The following is a 16,953-nucleotide window of genomic DNA, read 5'->3' as shown; positions in this document are numbered from 1 at the left end:
GGCCAGGTGTTTGTGCCGGCCACTAGGGTCGCTTATCTTACTCACACAGCTACCTCATTGCGCCTCTTTTTTTCTTTGCGTCATGTGCTGTTTGGGGAGTGTTTTTTGGAAGGGCCATCCTGCGTGACACTGCAGTGCCACTCCTAGATGGGCCAGGTGTTTGTGTCGGCCACTAGGGTCGCTTATCTTACTCACACAGCTACCTCATTGCGCCTCTTTTTTTCTTTGCGTCATGTGCTGTTTGGGGAGTGTTTTTTGGAAGGGCCATCCTGCGTGACACTGCAGTGCCACTCCTAGATGGGCCAGTTGTTTGTGTCGGCCACTAGGGTCGCTTAGCTTAGTCATCCAGCGACCTCGGTGCAAATTTTAGGACTAAAAATAATATTGTGAGGTGTGAGGTGTTCAGAATAGACTGAAAATGAGTGGAAATTATGGTTATTGAGGTTAATAATACTTTGGGATCAAAATGACCCCCAAATTCTATGATTTAAGCTGTTTTTTAGTGTTTTTTGAAAAAAACACCCGAATCCGACAAAAAAAAATTTGGTGAGGTTTTGCCAAAACGCGGTCGAACCCAAAACACGGCCGTAGAACCGAACCCAAAACCAAAACACAAAACCCGAAAAATTTCAAGTGCACATCTCTACTATCCATCCATACCTGTGGTGCATTTCAGTTTTGCACAGTTTGCTGACCACCAGTATATAATATATAGCAGTACGATACAGAAGGCCACTGCTCTACCTACCTCTGTGTCGTCAAGTATACTTTCCATCCATACCTGTGGTGCATTTCAGTTTTGCACAGTTTGTTGACCACCAGTATATAATATATAGCAGTACGGTACAGTAGGCCACTGCTCTACCTACCTCTGTGTCATCAAGTATACTATCCATCCATACCTGTGGTGCATTTCAGTTTTGCACAGTTTGCTGACCACCAGTATATAATATATAGCAGTATGGTACAGAAGGCCACTGCTCTACCTACCTCTGTGTCGTCAAGTATACTATCCATCCATACCTGTGGTGCATTTCAGTTTTGCACAGTTTGCTGACCACCAGTATATTATATATAGCAGTACGGTACAGTAGTCCACTGCTCTACCTACCTCTGTGTCGGCAAGTATACTATCCATCCATACCTGTGGTGCATTTCAGTTTTGCACAGTTTGCTGACCACCAGTATATAATATATAGCAGTACGGTACAGTAGGCCACTGCTCTACCTACCTCTGTGTCGTCAAGTATACTATTCATCCATACCTGTGGTGCATTTCAGTTTTGCAGTTTGCTGACCACCAGTATATAATATATAGCAGTACGGTACAGAAGGCCACTGCTCTACCTACCTCTGTGTCGTCAAGTATACTATCCATCCATACCTGTGGTGCATTTCAGTTTTGCACAGTTTGCTGACCACCAGTATATAATATATAGCAGTACGGTACAGTAGGCCACTGCTCTACCTACCTCTGTGTCGTCAAGTATACTATCCATCCATACCTGTGGTGCATTTCAGTTTTGCACAGTTTGCTGACCACCCGTATATAATATATAGCAGTACGGTACAGTAGGCCACTGCTCTACCTACCTCTGTGTCGTCAAGTATACTATCCATCCATACCTGTGGTGCATTTCAGTTTTGCACAGTTTGCTGACCACCAGTATATTATATATAGCAGTACGGTACAGTAGTCCACTGCTCTACCTACCTCTGTGTCGGCAAGTATACTATCCATCCATACCTGTGGTGCATTTCAGTTTTGCACAGTTTGCTGACCACCAGTATATAATATATAGCAGTACGGTACAGAAGGCCACTGCTCTACCTACCTCTGTGTCGTCAAGTATACTATCCATCCATACCTGTGGTGCATTTCAGTTTTGCACAGTTTGTTGACCAGCAGTATATTATATATAGCAGTACGGTACAGTAGTCCACTGCTCTACCTACCTCTGTGTCGGCAAGTATACTATCCATCCATACCTGTGGTGCATTTCAGTTTTGCACAGTTTGCTGACCACCAGTATATAATATATAGCAGTACGGTACAGTAGGCCACTGCTCTACCTACCTCTGTGTCGTCAAGTATACTATCCATCCATACCTGTGGTGCATTTCAGTTTTGCAGTTTGCTGACCACCAGTATATAATATATAGCAGTACGGTACAGAAGGCCACTGCTCTACCTACCTCTGTGTCGTCAAGTATACTATCCATCCATACCTGTGGTGCATTTCAGTTTTGCACAGTTTGCTGACCACCAGTATATAATATATAGCAGTACGGTACAGAAGGCCACTGCTCTACCTACCTCTGTGTCGTCAAGTATACTATCCATCCATACCTGTGGTGCATTTCAGTTTTGCACAGTTTGCTGACCACCAGTATATAATATATAGCAGTACGGTACAGTAGGCCACTGCTCTACCTACCTCTGTGTCGTCAAGTATACTATCCAGCCATACCTGTGGTGCATTTCAGTTGTGCGCAGTATATATAGTAGTAGGCCATTGCTATTGATATATTACTGGCATATAATTCCACACATTAAAAAATGGAGAACAAAAATGTGGAGGGTAAAATAGGGAAAGATCAAGATCCACTTCCACCTCGTGCTGAAGCTGCTGCCACTAGTCATGGCCGAGACGATGAAATGCCATCAACTTCATCTGCCAATGCCGACCCAATGTCATAGTAGAGAGCATGTAAAATCCAAAAAAAATAAAGCTCAGTAAAATGACCCAAAAATCTAAATCAAAATCGTCTAAGGAGAAGTGTAAACTTGCCAATGTGCCATTTACGACACGGAGTGGCAAGGAACGGCTGAGGGCCTGGCCTATGTTCATGGCTAGTGGTTCAGCTTCACATGAGGATGGAAGCACTCATCCTCCTGCTAGAAAACTTAAAATAGTTAAGATGGCAAAAGCACAGCAAAGAACTGTGCGTTCTTCTAAATCACAAATCCCCAAGGAGAGTCCAATTGTGTCGGTTGCGATGCCTGACCTTCCCAACACTGGAGGGGAAGAGGTGGCGCCTTCCACCATTTGCACGCCCCCTGCATGTGCTGGAAGGAGCACCCGCAGTCCAGTTACTGATAGTCAAATTGAAGATGTCACTGTTGAAGTACACCAGGATGAGGATATGGGTGTTGCTGGCGCTGGGGAGGAAATTGACAAGGAGGATTCTGATGGTGAGGTGGTTTGTTTAAGTCAGGCACCCGGGGAGACACCTGTTGTCCGTGGGACGAATATGGCCATTGACATGCCTGGTCAAATTACAAAAAAATCACCTCGTCGGTGTGGAATTATTTCAACAGGAATGCGGACAACTGGTGTCAAGCCGTGTGTTGCCTTTGTCAAGCTGTAATAAGTAGGGGTAAGGACGTTAACCACCTAGGAACATCCTCCCTTATACGTCACATGGACCGCATTCATCAGAAGTCAGTGACAAGTTCAAAAACTTTGGGTGACAGCGGAAACAGTCCACTGACCACTAAATCCCTTCCTCTTGTAACCAAGCTCCTGCAAACCACACCACCAACTCCCTCAGTGTCAATTTCCTCCTTTAGACAGGAAAGCCAATAGTCCTGCAGGCCATGTCACTGTCAAGTCTGACGAGTCCTCTCCTGCCTGGGATTCCTCCGATGCATCCTAGAGTGTAACGCCTACTGCTGCTGCTGTTGCTGCTGGGAGTCGATCGTCATCCCAGATGGGAAGTCGGAAGACCACTTGTACTACTTCCAGTAAGCAATTGACTGTCCAACAGTCCTTTGCGAGGAAGATGAAATATCACAGCAGTCATCCTGCTGCAAAGCGGATAACTCAGGCCTTGGCAGCCTGGGTGGTGAGAAACGTGTTTCCGGTATCCGCCGTTAATTCACAGGGAACTAGAGAATTGATTGAGGTACTGTGTCCCCGGTACCAAATACCATCTAGGTTCAATTTCTCTAGGCAGGCGATACCGAAAATGTACACAGACGTCAGAAAAAGAGTCACCAGTGTCCTAAAAAATGCAGTTGTACCCAATGTCCACTTAACCACGGACATGTGGACAAGTGGACCTGGGCAGACTCAGGACTATATGACTGTGACAGCCCACTGGGTAGATGTATTGCCTCCTGCAGCAAGAACAGCAGCGGCGGCACCAGTAGCAGCATCTCGCAAACGCCAACACGTTACTAGGCAGGCTACGCTTTGTATCACCGCTTTCCATAAGAGGCACACAGCTGACAACCTCTTACGGAAACTGAGGAACATCATCGCAGAATGGCTTACCCCAATTGGACTCTCCTGGGGATTTGTGACATCGGACAATGCCACCAATATTGTGCGTGCATTACATGTGGGCAAATTCCAGCACGTCCCATGTTTTGCACATACATTGAATTTGGTGGTGCAGAATTATTTAAAAAACGACAGGGGCGTGCAAGAGATGCTGTCGGTGGCCCGAAGAATTGCGGGCCACTTTCGGCATTCAGCCACCGCGTGCCGAAGACTGGAGCACCAGCAAACAGTCCTGAACCTGCCCTGCCATCATCTGAAGCAAGAGGTGGTAACGAGGTGGAATTCAACCCTCTATATCGGAGGTTCTCAAACTCGGTCCTCGGGGGCCCACACAGTGCATGTTTTGCAGGTCTTCTCACAGAATTGCAAGTGAAATAATTAGCTCCACCTGTGGACCTTTTAAAATGTGTCAGTGAGTAATTAATACACCTGTGCACCTGCTGGGTTACCTGCAAAACATGCACTGTGTGGGCTCCCGAGGACCGAGTTTGAGAACCTCTGCTCTATATGCTTCAGAGGATGGAGGAGCAGCAAAAGGCCATTCAAGCCTATACATCTGCCTACGATATAGGCAAAGGAGGGGGAATGCACCTGACTCAAGCGCAGTGGAGAATGATTTCAACGTTGTGCAAGGTTCTGCAACCCTTTGAACTTGCCACACGTGAAGTCAGTTCAGACACTGCCAGCCTGAGTCAGGTCATTCCCCACATCAGGCTTTTGCAGAAGAAGCTGGAGACATTGAAGGAGGAGCTAAAACAGAGCGATTCCACTAGGCATGTGGGACTTGTGGATGGAGGCCTTAATTCGCTTAACCAGGATTCACGGGTGGTCAATCTGTTGAAATCAGAGCACTACATTTTGGCCACCGTGCTCGATCCTAGATTTAAAACCTATGTTGTACCTCTCTTTCCGGCAGACACAAGTCTGCAGAGGTTCAAAGACCTGCTGGTGAGAAAATTGTCAAGTCAAGCGGAACGTGACCCGTCAACAGCTCCTCCTTCACATTCTCCCGCAATCGCAGACTGCTAAATAAACTTGAAAGTTCCACATCGCAGACTGCTAAATAAACTTGAAAGTTTGGGATTGGATATTAGGATTATTGAATTGATAAGATCTTGGTTGAAGGATAGAAAACAGAGAGTTGTGGTAAATGGAGTGCATTCACAGGAGGGAAATGTTACCAGTGGAGTACCCCAGGGATCTGTACTTGGACCAGTGCTTTTTAATATCTTTATTGGTGACATTGCAAATGGCATTAAAGGGAAAGTATGCCTTTTTGCAGATGGCACAAAGGTATGCAACAGGGTAGACACACCAGGTGGGGTAAAACAAATGATTGAGGATCTAGGTAGACTAGAGGAATGGTCAAGAGTCTGGCAATTACAGTTTAATGCCAAAAAATGCAAAATCATGCACTTGGGTCTCAAAAATCCTAAAGCTAAATACAGTATTAATGGCACTATACTGGAAACTACTGAGGAGAAAAGGGATCTAGGAGTCACTATTTCAGATGACTTAAAGGCAGGTAAGCAATGTAACAAGGCAATGAGGAAGGCTAGTCAGATGCTTGGCTGCATTGGGAGAGGAATCAGCAGCAGAAAGAAAGAAGTAATAATGCCACTGTATAGGTCATTGGTACGGCCTCATCTAGAATACTGTATTCAGTTCTGGAGGCCATATCTTCAAAAGGATATTAATACATTAGAAACTGTACAAAGGAGGGCAACTAAAATGGTGCATGGCCTACATCACAAAACATACCCAGAAAGACTAAGAAATCTCAATATGTATAGTTTGGAGCAGAGAAGGGAAAGGGGGGACATGATAGAAACTTTCAAATATATCAAGGGTTTTAACAAAGTCCAGGAGGGAAACATTCTCCAAATGAAGAGAAGCAATAGGACACGAGGACATGCACTGAGACTGGAGGGGGGGAGGTTCAGGGGAAATTTGCGGAAAAATTATTTCACAGAAAGGGTAGTGGACAAGTGGAATAGCCTCCCATCAGAGGTGGCAGAGGCTAAGACAGTAGAGCAATTTAAACATGCATGGGATAGACATAAGGATATCCTTACAAAGAAATAAGGATCAAATAAGGTTAGAGATAAAAATAATATATAAAAAAAAAAAGGGGCAGACTAGATGGGCCAAGTGGTTCTTATCTGCCGACAAATTCTATGTAACTGGGGGTGCGAGGAAAAGGCTAAGAATTCTGAGCCCACCCGCTGGCGGTGATGCAGGGCAGTCTGGAGCGAGTGCTGACATCTGGTCCTGACTGAAGGACCTGCCAACGATTACTGACATGTCTTTTTTGGTGGGGGCCCAAACCAACCAGTCATTTCAGTCACAGTCGTGTGGCAGACCCTGTCGCTGAAATGATGGGTGTGCATGTCCTGTTTATACAACATAAGGGTGGGTGGGAGGGCCCAAGGACAATTCCATCTTGCACCTCTTTTTTCTTTAATTTTTCTTTGCATCATGTGCTGTTTGGGGACTATTTTTGGAAGTGCTATCCTGTCTGACACTGCAGTGCCACTCCTAGATGGGCCAGGTGTTTGTGTCGGCCACTTGGGTCGCTTAGCTTAGTCACACAGCTACCTCATTGCACCTCTTTTTTTCTTTGCATCATGTGCTGTTTGGGGACAATTTTTTTAATCTGCCATCCTGTCTGACACTGCAGTGCCACTCCTAGATGGGCCAGGTGTTTGTGTCGGCCACTTGGGTCGCTTAGCTTAGTCACACAGCTACCTCATTGCGCCTCTTTTTTTCTTTGCATCATGTGCTGTTTGGGGACTATTTTTCTGAAGTGCCATCCTGCCTGACACTGCAGTGCCACTCCTAGATGGGCCAGGTGTTTGTGTCGGCCACTTGGGTCTCTTAGCTTAGTCATCCAGTGACCTCGGTGCAAATTTTAGGACTAAAAATAATATTGTGAGGTGTTCAGAATAGACTGAAAATGAGTGGAAATTATGGTTATTGAGGTTAATAATACTATGGGATCAAAATGACCCCCAAATTCTATGATTTAAGCTGTTTTTGAGTTTTTTTTGTAAAAAGCACCCGAATCCAAAACACACCCGAATCCGACAAAAAAATTTCAGGGAGGTTTTGCCAAAACGCGTCCGAATCCAAAACACGGCCGCGGAACCTAATCCAAAACCAAAACACAAAACCCGAAAAATTTCAAGTGCACATCACTATTAAAAAGGCATATGGGGTAGCAAGCATTAGAGCAATTCTTATAGATCATGTCCCGCCCTCTCTTAGAGGAGGCAGTAGGGATAGGATTCTATTACAGAGGAAAACCAGGTGGATATATACCCTCGGGACTTTGTCCACGAGGGGGTTAAATGAAAACCTTGGTTTACAATTTTTTATGTAAGTCCCATGCTTTCCTCACGCGCTAGCTCGCATTAGCATTAACTACATTTAGCTAATATTACAGTTTGGTATATGATGCATTAGCTTAATACATCTAATGATATTATAATTAGATTTTTTTGCTTTTGATTGAGAGCCCCAGTACCTTTATGCTTAGTGCGTGACTTTTTCCCCAATCATTCCTCTAGCTGTTTTGTAATTCTTTGTATTATTGACATTTTACTAAGTTCACTGTATTGAGAATTGTTTTTAATTGTCTATTCACAGTTGTCTCACATGGATTGACCTAGCTGAAAGCTGCTATGGTTGCCATGGTAACCCGCCTGTTGCATGGAGCACCGCGACGTCAGGGCACAGCGACGCGGAAGCTGACGGTGCATGCTGGCGGGCAGTCGTGCCGTGGAAAAGGTGAGTATTGTTATTGCACTTATGTCTAATAGGATGTGGTATATATATATATATATATATATATATATATATATATATACCACAACCCGAGGACTCATCTATATATATATATATATATGTGTGTGTGTGTGTGTTTTGCGATTGTGTCTGACTATCTGGCCCTGAGGACGGGTAGAGTCCCCGAAAAACATGTCGGCTTTGCTTGAATAAACTGACACTGGTTTAAGCATATATTGAAGTCTGCTGAATGGCGCTGTTTTCCTGGATATATATATATATATATATATATATATATATCTCCTCTATAATAGCCCAGATCTGTCACTCTGTGACTGTGTGGCTAATGCTGGGAGGAGTCACAAAGCTCAGTGTGAGTCACAGAGTCAGTGGCTGGATACAGGGCATGATGTGACAGGCGGCCGTCGGGAGTGCGCACTGTATGCTATATGAAGATGATAGGGTTGGGAGGATTCCCGATTCCGCCATCTTGGCCTCCGCTCTCCCGACCCCGCTCAGGGCATTGATGCACGGACTGTGCAGCTGAGGCCTCTCCTGGACCCACCCGTATCACTTACCTCCCCGCTGTCTGGAGGCAGCCCATCCCCAGTGCACAGCCCACTCCGTCTCCGGCCCCACAGCCTCCTCCTCCGTCCTCCCACACCTCACGCCCGGCGGCCTCAGCCCCGCTTCTGCTGCTGGCCTTGCAAAATCTCTTGAGGACTGGGGCGGCCACTGGGTCCACTTAAAGGGGACATGCAGCAGCGGAAGCTCCAGCACCAGGCTGAGGGAGCTCCCCTGACACTGCGTGCATTTACAGGGCACCCCTGTTCCCACCCGTGGCACCCCCGCCCCTCCCCCACCCGCAGCACCTCTGCAGCCCCCCTTCCCCCACCCATGGCGCACCCGCCCCTCTCCCACCCACAGCACCCCCACACCTGCCCCTCCCCCACCTGCGGCACCACCCACCCATGGTGCACCTGCCACTCCCCCACCCGTGGCACCCCCGCAACCACCCCTCCCCCACCCGCGGCACCCCTCCCCCACCCATGGCACCCCCCCACCCCACCCCTCCCTCACCAGCAGCACCCCCGCAACCGCCCCTCCCCCACCTACAGCACCCCCCACCCATGGTGCACCCGCCACTTCCCCACCCATGGCACCCCCGCAACCACCCCTCCCCACCCGCAATGCACCCACCCCTCCCCCACCAGCGGCACCCATCTCCCACCCACGGCACCCCCCCACCCGTGGCACCCCCGCCCCTCCCTCACCAGCGGCACCCCCGCCACCGCCCCTCCCCCACCCACGTCACCCCACCCCCACCCACGGCACCCCCCACCCCTCCCTCACCAGCGGCACCCCCGCAACTGCCCCTCCCCCACCTGCGGCGCACCTGACCCTCTACCACCCGCTGCACCCCCGCACCTGCCCCTCCCCCACCCGCAGCACCCCCGCACCTGCAGACAAAAATTAAGATGGAAGATACTAGGGGAAAACCATTCGTTACCCAGTACAATAAAGAGAATGGAAAAATTAGAAGAATACTTAATAAACATTGGGAGTTACTGCTAAAGGACCCAATCCTGGCCCACATCTTCCAAATAAACCATTTGTTGTATATCGTAAAGCTCCGAATTTGAAAACTACTCTGGCACCTAGCACTCTGCAGAAGATCAAAGAAAAAACAGAATAAGAGGAAAACACAACAATTTTTTTAAATTTAAAATCAGGTTGTTTTCCGTGCAACAAATGCAAGTGTTGCAAACACAAAACCCATTAGTTAAAATCTTGGAAACCGGAAAAATACACAAATTGAATGAACGACTTAACTGCAATTCAATGTTTCTAGTGTATAGAATAACCTGTGGATGCGGCCCAAACCACATAGGAAAGAAAAAAAGAGTTCTTAAATTACGAATTCTGGAACATCTAAGGAATATCAAGAACAAAATATTAACACATAGTCTTCCAAGACATTTTTTCGAAGTACATAACTCCGATATTAGTAGTTTGAAATTTACTATATTAGAGCATGTTAAGGAAAACTATAGCGGAGGCAATAGGGAATTGCAACTATCCAAACGGGAATCCTACTGGATCTTCACACTGGACTCCCTCACACCTAGTGGTCTGAACGAAAGGATTGATATAGCTTCGTTTATTTGAGGTTTTAAACCTTGTTACAGTCCATGTTAGATCAATGGACAATCCCCGGAAACAATTAAGATGAGAGCAGAGAAGCCCCCAATATTTAATATAGGTAATATCGATACTTATAAAGAGGACCTAAATAAGAAATAATAGCAATGAATAATATTAGGTCAAGCTATACCACCACTTATCAAAAAAATTGCAAGAAAAAATCCCTACTAGAAAAAATCTTATAAAAATTATGCATGGTACTATTAGGTATAAATTGATAAGAGTTTGCGGTTAATGTCCATTATTGTAAATGATGGTCTGATGGCCAAATATGGGACCTATATAGATAGGGTAGCCCTTATGTAAAAGAAACACTATTTCATAATTAAATTAAATTGAAATAATTAATCTTATAGACAGAATAATTACTACTTTTTACACAAAATAAATAATAATATGTGGATTGACCAGCAAGGGACGTCTAGACTTGAGTGAAGTAAGTAATATATAAAACAAAGGTCCCACTGTTGGCCATCAGACTATTAATAACATATCTATTGGTAGCAATATAAAAATGTATGAGTAATATTGTTTTTTACTTATTGACTGATGTTTAGGAGAAGCCCTATGATATCTTGATGTGGATTAAGAAGGCTAAACAGTAAATTAGTAACACTACCCCCAGATTAGAAGTAGTAACTTTCCTATAGATATACAGAAATATGCTCTGCCGCTTTCATCATTGTTGTTAAAGATAATAATGCATGCCCAGCTATACATCGATCTGAACGTGGATATTTATACTAACGGCTGGAGTAAATGTTATGAATCAGCCATCCGTAATGCAAACTACATTGCTATTTCTTTATTGTTCGACTTATCCTCCTCTTCTTATTCATCTTTCATCAATTTTTTTAAATCTTCATTTTCTGAGTCCTTATCATAAATGTCTTATAAATCATTGTAAATAGACAAATCAAATCTTTAAAGATACTTATATGCCAGAAAGCTATACCATTTTTTAACATGTAAACCAGGGAACCTGTATTTATGTATAAAAAAATAATAATCTTTGTTGAAAGTGCTTTGGGTTAAAAAGATGTCAAGCGAACTGTTAATTGACTAAATTGTTAGAATGAATATATATTGTGAGAATCTATGTGTTGGGATAATTGTGACAATTTTTGTACCATGACAATTTATGTTTTGTTCTCTTTAAAGATACCCCTGATGAAGTCAATACTGATGAAACATGTTGGGTGATATGCAAGTTGTGTCTGAAGTTGACAGAAACCTTTGTCCCTAATAAGGCACACTGACAACTAAATAAAGCAATGTATTAATGTACTGTATGGACTGAAAATCAAAACTTTTTTTTAAAGTTTTAATGTTTTTAAGAGATTGTTCCTAATAAATTGAATGATTGGTTAATGGTTATATTAAGAAATTGTTTATTGAGGAAAATCGGTTTATAGCATAAGCTATACGTACTATAGGTGCACCTGTGGATACTTTTTGTTCTATTTCTATTTTTAGGGTCCAAACCTGGCAGAGGACCATCTGCAGGGTATATAGCAGCCGAACTTATAGTCACATAAAATTATACTAAGAATAGTTAAGAGTGCAGTATCGGTAACAAAAACTTATATATATATATATATATATATATAGATAGTGGTATATAGTGTTGCTACGGACCGACACTCCCTCTTGATTTACAGTGCTGCTGCGGTGCCCTCTATCATGAATGGAACAAGGTAGAAAGAAGGTAGCGGCACTCAGAGGCTGTAGTGGTCAAAAATGTATTCCACAAATAAACCAACGCCTTGGGGTACTTAACGTCCCCTTTGTCAAGGTGAACAGTGACAAAGGGGACGTTAAGTACCCCGAAACGTTGGTTTCTTTGTGGAATACATTTTTGACCACTACAGCCTCTGAGTGCCGCTACCTTCTTTCTGCCATATATATATATATATATATATATATATATATATATACACATACAGCAGCAGCCGGCACTCCAAAAACAGAATCAAGGTGCTCAGGTGCCAGAAACCATAATAGATAGAGGTCCAACAATGAACGGCACTCAGAGACAGCAATCGAAACAAACTTGTATTCCAAACAGTCAACGTTTCGGGGCTCAAAGCCCCGTCGTCAGGACAAGAAAACAGCACTGCTGTTTTCTTGTCCTGACAATGGGGCTTTGAGCCCCGAAACGTAGACTGTTTGGAATACAAGTTTGTTTCTATTGCTGTCTCTGAGTGCCGTTCATTGTTGGACCTCTATATATATTGATAAAGCTAAATATTTATCTTATTTAAAACCCTTTAAGAGGTCTAAGAACACTGTACGCTATTGACGTATGGAGTACCGTAAGGGTACGCACGTTGCGTAGCAATCGCTTAGCCGTAGTCGAGACGCTCAAGCGTCACGTTCGCTCACGGCCAAGAGATCACAGGCAGGCACGCTATTGGCTGCCGACTAACGTAATGGTTCGCTATAGCGTAGCGGACGCTCGGGACCACGAGGAGATCACCAGCGGCGCTGACGCTCACAATGTTAAACCTTTATATGTAAACCATGAACAATGTATTATACAGGAAAACCTTAGTGTAGTGATAGAGTGTAGATGCAACATAGTGTAACCTTATTAACTTAAAAGCTGTTCGAGCGTCTCCGACGCTCTGAGAATACTTAACACTATAAGAAATACACAAATACCGGGCTTAGGGTCTAACGCCTTATATGAATGTTATACTTGAAAAAGAATAATACAATACAAGTCATACACTACAATATAACATTGACTAGCTAACCAGATAACTACACAGGAAATACAATACAATACAATTACGTTTAAGGGAAAATGAGAGAGAAAGAGGAAGAGAGAGAGAGAGAGAGAGATATGGCTCACAATAACAATAAAGACAATATGATTGCGGAGAAAACTTACGCACAAAGGGAACGATCGCATGCGCCTTTCTGAATATCCAGCTCCCGATTATCAGTGATGAGAACCGTTGAAGAGAGTGAGCTGGATCAGGTCGGCTTGTCTATTTATGCCCCACACACAATACAATTCAATGGTCCCTACAATCTCATTGTTCATTGGACACAGGAATTCGTCTTCGCATTATAACAAAAGGTCATAGGTTGATTCATACAGGTGGGCTGAGACCATTTCTAACTGCTCAGGTGGGTGGGAAACTAGGTTTCCCGCCGCATGGATAAGTAAGTGCAAATAATAGTAAATGCACATAAACTTCTTATGTCCATAACTATTCGCACGAGCGATTAATCCGCTTCAAACCAATACCGGAATATTGCTAATTAAATACTCTTCCGATGGATACTAAACACCACTGTATGACCCTTGTCTGACCCTTCGTATCAAACAAAGAGGGATCTCTTTGTCCATGAACATGCTATATTAACTAAACTTTCAGAATCTATCAAGGGGACCATGATCTACAAAATACATTATATAGTTAAAATATGTAACGATTAAGTCGCACGCTGGGCACACAGAAACTCTACCGTAAATGCGCATACCATGCGCCTGCGGGTGCACGTAACAGCGGGTATGCGCACGCACGGGAGTGCGCACGCATGCGCAGCGCGGACCTGTATGAGGTGCAAATATGGTAGTGTGCATCGTGATATTTTTCTGACTTTGACAGTCCACCCTTTGGCAGTCAACAATAACTGCCACTTCCTAAAACATTTCAAAACGAGAAAAATATATGTCAGGTGTAAATACATTTCCATGATTGGGTAAGGGAGGAGAGAAGAAAGTGTGAAAAGGGTATGACCTAGTGAGATAGCAGTAGCATGTGTGTATGAATCCATGTTTGGGGGGTCATGTATCATCGTGCCGTACGTGTTTTAGATCAAGCTTCGAGGTATTGCGAAGTATATATTTAAATTCCTTCTTATCCCGCGGTGCGGGTCTGTGGATGGGCTGTCAAACTTTACCGAGCTCTTTTCGGATTTTGGTTGCAACAAAATGGGGGAGCACATTTTAGTTGATGATACATGAATGGGGGGATATGTGATTGCTGATATCTGTACCTGTATTCCCTATCGACTATGTGTGTCATTACCTGAAGGTTGTAGAAATGAAGATAAAGAACAATTATGGTAAATGCAGTGGTATTCTATGTCAGGTTAATGTACATTTGTCGGTTGAAGTCTTGTTCGGTGTCTGTTGAATGCAGTCTTCTTTGGGCTTTTGCCAAAAAGGTGTGGGCAAAAGCTTTGTCAATGTCCATAGACTTACAAAGGTGTTGGGCTAGCGTAATTTTAAAATTTCTAGGGAAACTGGGGGTCTATGGCATAGTTCATCAAATATCTGTGTATAAGGTTGTCAAAACTTCTTCTTTAATCCATCAGTTGTCTGTATACAGGATCATCAAATTCCTTGTCCAAGTGGGTCTTTTTACCTTGGAGAAAACGGAAAAACAGGTGAAAGAAATGGACCGTATAATCGCATTTTCATCACATCATTGTCTCTACCGTTGGGTCATAAATCAAATCCATTGGAATTACAATTTCCTCACTCCTTAGACTCATTACCCTGGTACTACGTTTGCACTTCATTAAAGCCTGACCGCATCTAAATATCAAGCCAATCGATATGACAACACCTAAGATACATAGGAGAAACTTCCCTACATCCATTATGACTCCTTGAGCCCATTCTCCTAAACCAGAGAACCAATTTCGCGGGTTCAACCATGACACCCAACCAGTCACCTCATTACCCACAGCAGCAAGGGTGAGATTGTGTCTCCTGCGAAATTCCCACTTTAATTGGAGAATGTCGTCCATCTTTTGGTCTATGACCTCGACCGGGTCCTCGGTACTATTCATAATATATGTGCAGCATTTCACGCCGTACTGCGTTGCCAGTGTGACACAATATCCACCTGTCACTGCTGTGAGATAATTAAGAACCATTCTATGCTGAACCAGTTCTGTTTTATAAGCTTGAAGCTCTCTTCCAGTATACCTAAAAGTGTCATCATACATTTCTGTGATATTGTCTAACAAATTTGCAAGCGCAGATATGTATCTATAGTTCAGCACTCCTCTAGCGGTGCGAGTGAAATCTAACGCAAGTAGGACCTGAATCCCGGTGGATTCATGGATCATGTCAGAGGCCGAATGCTCTGTCCTTTCTGTCAGTTGCCTTTTAACTACGTGCTCGTAGTGGGTGTGAGTATAAGGAGCTTGGGCACCACGGTGTATATCTTTCATTTTGGCATGTGATACAGTCATTACTTCAGGCAGTACTTTTCCAATATAACACAATCCTTCAGAGTTTGGGGCAAGCCACTTATACGCCTTCCTCCCGCATATGAAATATGCATCATCGGGGAGAACATATGGGACAGAGTAGGACATAACCATATTACACATCTTCCATGTGAAATCTCCTACCCCTAATTCTCCCATCTGTCTAGTACACGTATCCGTTTGTACGATATGTGCACAGTATCCTGGTGATACCTCTCCAACTCTCGTAATCCTACTTCCTAGGGTATACCTATATCGGAAAGATTTTTCTCTACTGGCTATGTGGCGTATAAGCTCTGTATCTGTAGGCATTCTATCTGCTCTATATGAAAAGGTCATGGTTTGGTTACTCCATGACACTTCCCAATTTCCCGGCTTTCGGGGATTGGTAATGTTAAAACATATTAGGGATCTATCCACATGATATTGGTGGAGCTTCAAACTAGGAGGACTGGAGATATTAAACCTCCTGTCCACCGGTCTCCCACCCTTTAGCTCAAGTACCTCTCCTACCGTTAAAGGGAATGGTACTAGTCCTGATTTGCTATGACCTTGAGGTACTTGAGAGCATACCCAACAATCTGTTTGATTTAACACACTACCCACTAAGGAGTGATAGTCACTCAATGGATGCCGGTCCATGTGGATATTAAAACTGGATTGGCATTTCTTGATGCACCCATCCTCAACTACATTGTCACAGAGCCTACAGATACAGTTTTCTTCAGCTAACAATCCTTCACAATTCCTTCTATTGTCAATGCTATCGGATCGTTTTCTGATACTCGCCTTTACTTGTTGGTTAAGTTGTTCTTGGAAAACTACGCCTCCATCTTTATCATCAGAACCCATTCCAGAACCTCTCTCGACCTCCATGGTACTCTCGCCGGAACAGACTGCTCTGGTCAACATCATGGTCAACAGGAAAATCCGGATCACAGTCTCTTGGGGCAAGTCCATCTTTTAGGAGGAAACGGAGAATAATGAGAAGGGGGGAAAAAAAATAGTTGAGGGAGAGGGGATGGGAAGTGGAGAAAAACAATAAAAGGGAACAGGAAATCGACAACTGCTTTTGATCTTGTGATCTTCAATGCTCAGGTGCCACCTCAGTCCTCCTGGAACAGACACTCCAGTGATACAACTTCCTCTACCGTCTGTTCCTTATCACGGGACCTCTCTGGATCAGCAACCTTCTTACAATGGGACGAATGAACCCAAGTCTCTCTCTCGGCAACCTTCAATGCTGTAGTGCTAGTCAATAAGACTTGGTATGGTCCTTCCCATCTGTCAATAAGGCAACCTGAGCGTAGAAAATTCCGTATCATTACATAATCCCCAGGTTCAATGTCATGACAATTACTATCTGGTAACTCAGGAATCATTAACTTCAAATTATCATTTTGCTTCCTTAACTGTTTACTCATGTTAACCA

Source organism: Pseudophryne corroboree, chromosome 3 (genome assembly GCF_028390025.1).
Source record: "Pseudophryne corroboree isolate aPseCor3 chromosome 3, aPseCor3.hap2, whole genome shotgun sequence".
NCBI lineage: Eukaryota > Metazoa > Chordata > Amphibia > Anura > Myobatrachidae > Pseudophryne > Pseudophryne corroboree.
This window is presented reverse-complemented; position numbering follows the sequence as displayed.